Source organism: Macaca nemestrina, chromosome 6 (assembly GCF_043159975.1).
Source record: "Macaca nemestrina isolate mMacNem1 chromosome 6, mMacNem.hap1, whole genome shotgun sequence".
Lineage (NCBI taxonomy): Eukaryota > Metazoa > Chordata > Mammalia > Primates > Cercopithecidae > Macaca > Macaca nemestrina.
This window is the reverse complement of record NC_092130.1, coordinates 122,349,381-122,355,219: the sequence shown is the minus strand read 5'-3', so window position 1 is coordinate 122,355,219 and position 5,839 is coordinate 122,349,381. Positions and strand designations below refer to the sequence as shown.

Genomic DNA, 5,839 nt, shown 5'->3' with positions numbered 1-5,839 from the left:
TGCCCATACTATCTCTCTTTTAAATTTCCTGACAGAGCGGGGGTACTGGGTCTCCCCTTAAAAGGCACAAATATGCACCACTTTAGTCACCTATCTAGGCCTAGCACTTACTCCATGAACCTGAGGGCTCACAACTGACCGCATATCCCTCCTCCAATCCTTCCTGCCTCCACAGACTAAACAAGAAATTCTCTCTTTTCTAGGACTAGCGGGATATTTTAGACTCTAGGTTCCCTCCTTTGCTCTATTTGCCAAACCATTATACCAAGCCACTAAAGGCCCTCTCCAGGAGCCTTTAAATGCTGCACAGACTATTACCCAACCTTTCCATCTACTGCAGAAGGCTCTCACCTCAGCGCCTGTCCTCACTCTCCCAGACCTCACCAAACGTTCCTCCCTTTATACTGATGAACAGCATGGAGATGCACTAGGTGTTCTAACTCAGTCTAAGGGATCCACCCTTCAAGTTGTTGCCTACCTCTCCAAACAATTCAAAGTCAGTCTTCAGATGGCCTGCCTGCCTCCAAGCATTGGCGGCAGCTACTGTCCTCACCCTTGAAAGCCTAAAACTATCTCTTCATGCCAACCTAACAGTTTAGTCAACCCTTAACATCAAAGACATGCTAGCTCACCACAGTGTACTAAGTCTCATCTGCCCCACGCCTCCTCCAACTATATGCTCTATTCGTAGAAACTCCCCACATCACCGTGCTAACCAGTTCCCATCTAAACCCGGCCATAATCTTACCTGAAGCTACAACAGCCAAAGACCCTACATGCTTCTGTGTGAACAATGTTCAAACCTTTCTCATACCTTTTCCAAACCTAACAGACCAATCCCTTCCAGATGCCTCCTTTACTTGGTTTGTAGATGGCAGTTCCTTCCTACATAAAGGATGCCAGCATGCCGGCTATTCTGTAGTGTCACCCCAACACTATTGAAGCCAAGCTGCTCCTCCTAGGCACCACCTCCCAAAAAGCTGAACTCATCACCCTCACTCAAACTCTAGCAGCCAGACAACAGATCAACATATATTCAAATTCTTGTTATGTGTTCCACATAGTACACTCACACTTGTCCATCTGGAAAGAACAGGGTTTTCTAACTGCAAAAAACACTCCTGTCATAAATGGCTCTCTTGTCAGCAAACTACTTCAAGCTGCCAGGCTCCCACAGAAAGTTGCCTTCATTCATTGCAGGGGTCACCAAACCCCAGACAATACTATATTAGCTGGAAATGTGCTAGCAGATCATGTAGCCAAACAAGTAGTCCTACAATGCATGCAAGCCCAGTTTCTGTCCCTTTCCTTGTTCTTTCCTCTTTATTCCTCAGAAGAAAAGGAAGACTTCCAAGCCCAAAACATTCAAAAGCAAGGACCATGGCATGTCAAGGAAGGGTGCTTCATTCTTCCTCACTCTCAAAGCCTTCCTCACTTCCAAAGCTTCAACTCTTTCCATGTTGGTTACAAACCTCTCTTGCAACTTCTCCACCATATTCTCACTCGTCCTTACTTTTCCAGCCGTGTTTGAGAAATTACCCAGTCCTGCTCTATCTGGCACTCACACAAGGGCTCCCTCCGGCCACTGCCTTTTCCTACCCACCAAGCCTGGGGCCAGGTACCTAGCAAGATTGGCAAGTATACTTCACTCACATGTGGCCTGATAAATGGCTCCACTATCTTCTAGTCTTTGTCTGTACTTTCTCTGGATAGGTAGAAGCATTCCCAACAACTTCAGAAGGTGCAAATGTCATCACACAATCTCTCATCATGCATATAATTCCCCATTTTGGTCTCCCAACATCCATCCAGTCTGATAACAGGCCCACCTTCATCAGCCAAATTACCCAAGGCGTCTCTACATCCTAAGGTATAAAATGGGTTCTCCACATACCCTACAGGCCTCAATCTTCAGGCAAATTGAAAAAAATAACTGTCCTTAAAGCCCAACTCAGCAAGTTCACTCTAGAAAACTGCCAGTTGTGGACAAAAAAAAAAAAAAAAAAAATCTCCCTTTCACCCTCATGAGACTCCACTCAACACCAAAATCACCCTCTTTTTAAAGTCCCTTTGAAATCATGTATGGCCAGACTTTTGTCTTAGGGCCTCCACCCTTAGCAGACTCTGAGCCACTCGGGAGTTACCTCCTCTCCTTAATCCAGACACGGTCTTTCATTCATGAAGCAGCAAATGAGACTGTGCCCCTCCCTGTCAACACCTCCTTGTCCTCTCAACATAACTGTCTTGTAGGACAGACGTGTTTATCTTCCAACCTGACCCTCACAAAAAGCTACAACTGAAGTGGACAGGCCTCTACACTAATACTCAGCATGCCAACTGCAGTGAGAGTCCAAGAACTCCCCCACTGGGTCCATCGCACATGAGTCAAGCTCATGCCCAAGGTTACTCCTTCCTCCGAAACATTAACAGCAGGCAACACCCTCAGAGTCCCTGTATATAATAACCTAAACAACAACAACAAAAGGATCCTTAAAGGTAGAAAGAAGCCAAAGATGGCAATAGGAAGAATGGCCTCCACAGCAGATCATCGAATATTACAGTCTTGCCACTTGGGCTGAGGATGATTCATGGGGTTATTGCAACTGCCATATATATGCTAAATAGAAGAATTAGACTAACGGTGATTCTAGAGATAATCACCAACCAAACCGCCTCAGCCCTGGAAATGCTCGTGTAATAACAAAGCCAAATGCATGTGGCAATTTATCAAAACAGGCTGGTACTAGACTACTTATTAGCAGAAGAAGGTGGGGCCTCTGGTAAGTTTCATATCTCCAATTGTTGTCTTAACATAGACGATAACAGAAAAGCAGTACTAGAAATTGCTTTAAACATCAGAAAAGTAGCCCCTGTACCAGTCCAAACCTGGAAGGGATTGGACCCAACAAATCTTCCAGGAAGGTGGTTCTCTAATTTAGGAAGATTTAAAACGCTGGTAGGGACAGTAGTCTTCATCACTGGGTTCTTCCTGTTTCTCACCTATGTTATCCCACTAATAATAAAAGCCATTAAAATTCTTGTTGAAACTGCAGTTAGCTGCCAGACAATCTAAATGATGTTCCTGCTACAGCGACACAATGGATACCAACCTATCTCTCAAGAATACCCCAAAGTTAAGTTTATCTTTTTCCAAGGTGCCCACGCCACTCCTATGTCACATTTAAAGTAATGACAAACCCATCCCTTTTCCCTTTTCGATAACCAAATAGACAGGAATGAAAGATTCTCCCCGGGGCCTGAAAGCTTAAGGGAATGAATAACTCCTCCCTTCTCAGGCCCAGTTCCAAGGTGTAAGACCACTTGTGCCAGCAGCAAGCATCAGCAAGATAGCAAAAGCAAGAAGAGAGCTAGCCAGAAGACACGTACTCCTGAAGATCAAGAGAGACTCCATTTGGGTACTGCGTAGCAGTTACATCAGACTGAGACGCTTCCTGTTTACAGGAGACTATAAAACCCCTGCCCCATCCTCATTTGAGGGTGATGCCATTTTAGGCCTCAGCCCGCCTGCACCCAGATCCTCATTAAAACAGCATGTTGCTCCACACCACCTTGCGTTGCTTGTTGGTGCACTCTTGGGCTTCAACCCGATACAAGAGCCCTGCAGCTAGTTGCTGGGTATGGAAGGGATACTAAGGCAGGTACATTTCTGGGAGACATGCTAGATGTGCCTTTGGAAAAATGTTTGTAATTCCTTTTCCAGAAAAACAAACAAACAAACAAATGTTTTGTTTTGTTGACTGAGCTGAGTAATGCCAGGCTAGTGGCTTTTTTTTTTCTTTTTCTTTCTTGAGATGGGATCGCACTGTGTTGCCCAGACTGTAGTGCAGTGGTGCAATCACGGCCCACTACAGCCTCCTACCTCAGCCTCCCAAGTGGCTGGGACTGCAGGCAAGTGCCACCACCCTCAGCTAATTGTTTTTGTATGTTTTGTAGGGACAGGGTTTTGTCACGTTGTTCAAGTAGGTCTGGAACTCCTGGGCTCAAGTCGTCCACTTTCTTTGGCCTCCCAAAGTGCTGGGATTACAGGTGTGAGCCACCGTACCTGGCTACTGGCTTCTTGTGGTAAATGGTCCCCTACAGCCCTGGAGGTCAGACCCTGCACAGCCCCTGTAACTTCACACCTTGGCTTTGTTCTTCATAGCAGAGTAGGGAGCAGGAAATATCAGAACTCCAAGAATTAGGAGGGTGAAGTCCTAATCCTGCTGTTCCCTCTGCACAAGGTCATCTTGGTTCTTTCTATTATTTTGGCTTCTGTTTCCTCATACGGACAATGAGGATTGAAATTGATCTGTGGTTTTCAAACAGGGTTCCAGGGAAATCTGGCAGAGGTACCTCAGGGGTGAGGGGGCCCCATACCCTTCCCTGTTTCATCTAAAAACAGGGAACTCTTTTCCCAGGTGGCTGCTGAAGATGGTGTAGGGGCAAGGCCTGGAGCTCTGTGGTTGAAGCCATCTCCTGGGCTTCCTGACTGCCATGGTAGCTAAGCTGGCTGGAAGGTGGTGGTCATATGCTGCAGGGGCATTAACATTTCTGGCAATGTCTACAGAAACAAGTTGAAGTACCTGGCCTTCCTCTGCAAGGGGATGAACAGCAATCCTTCCTGAGACATCTACCACTTCCTGGCCCCACCACTTCCTGGTCCCCATCACTTCCTGGCCCCCAGCTTTATCTTCCAGCAGACTGCGAGGCATGCTGCCTCACAAGACCAAGGAGGCCAGGCCTCCCTGGACCCTTCAAGGTGTTTGACAGCATCCCAACACCCTATGACAAGAAAAAACAGGTGGTGGTTCCTGCTGCCCTCAAGCTAGAAGTGCCAGACAGTCACAGCCACCCTGGAGGAGAAGAGGAAGGAGAAGACCAAGATCCACTACTGGAAAAAGAAACAGCTCATGAGGCTATGGAAACAGCCGAAAAGAATGTGGAGAAGAAAACTGACAAATATACAGAGGTCCTCAAGACCCACGGACTCCTGCTCTGAGTCCAATAAAGACTGTTTATTCCTCAAAAAGTAAATAATTCAATCAATAAAGCCGACAATAAAACCAAAAGGCAAAGTTGCAAGATCAACTTATTTTTAACTTTTATGTGTTGAGCTACTGTAAGCTTCATTTGTGTTAGACTTAACAGCAATTAGCTATACACAACATAAACATTGTTCTGAAAAATAAAAAATATAGATAGAAAGATTTATCTCCACAACTCATAATTGGGAGTGTTATACCCAGGAGGCTTTGTTACAAGGTATTTTATCCTGTTAGGAAATATTTCCCTTTAATTTTATAGTAAGCAGAAAAATTTATGGTTGGGGTGGATGCAAAAGTGACACATAATAGTTTAGAAGGCAACTAAAATTGTTTTACCAGCTGTTTAGGCTTTTTTTTTTTTTTTTTTACCATCTTTTTGATTTGGAGGGTTTGATCTTGACCCAATTTTATCCCTCAAAATGGTCTCTTACAATCTTATGTACCCACCTCTTCCACGATAGTACCTGGGCCTAGAGGGAGGCAGCTTGTAGAGTTTTGGCTGCAGAGCATTAGCAGTGAAACAGGTCTGGGGTCAGCGGGATGCCAAATGAGGGAGATTCATATTTCTGGTTTTCAGAATACCATGATTTTGGTTTCCTTGGAAGTAAAACAAGGAGAGATAAATAACATTTATAGTTTGACAGTTATAAGAGTAATTCATATGTTAGAACAGAAAAAGAAACCTATTTCATTAGAGCACCAATGACAAATATACAGAAAAATTATAATCTGGTACCTTCTAGAGGATTATTGTAGCCAAGAAAGAATGAATTAATCTGCACCTAAAAAGTTAA

At 44.7% G+C, this 5,839-nt stretch overlaps 1 pseudogene; it reads left to right on the top strand.

Annotated features, from left to right (window-relative positions):
* The first annotated feature begins 4,431 nt into the window (after positions 1–4,431).
* On the top strand, positions 4,432–4,999 carry LOC112423191 (large ribosomal subunit protein uL13 pseudogene; annotated as a pseudogene).
* The last annotated feature ends 840 nt before the right edge of the window (positions 5,000–5,839 follow it).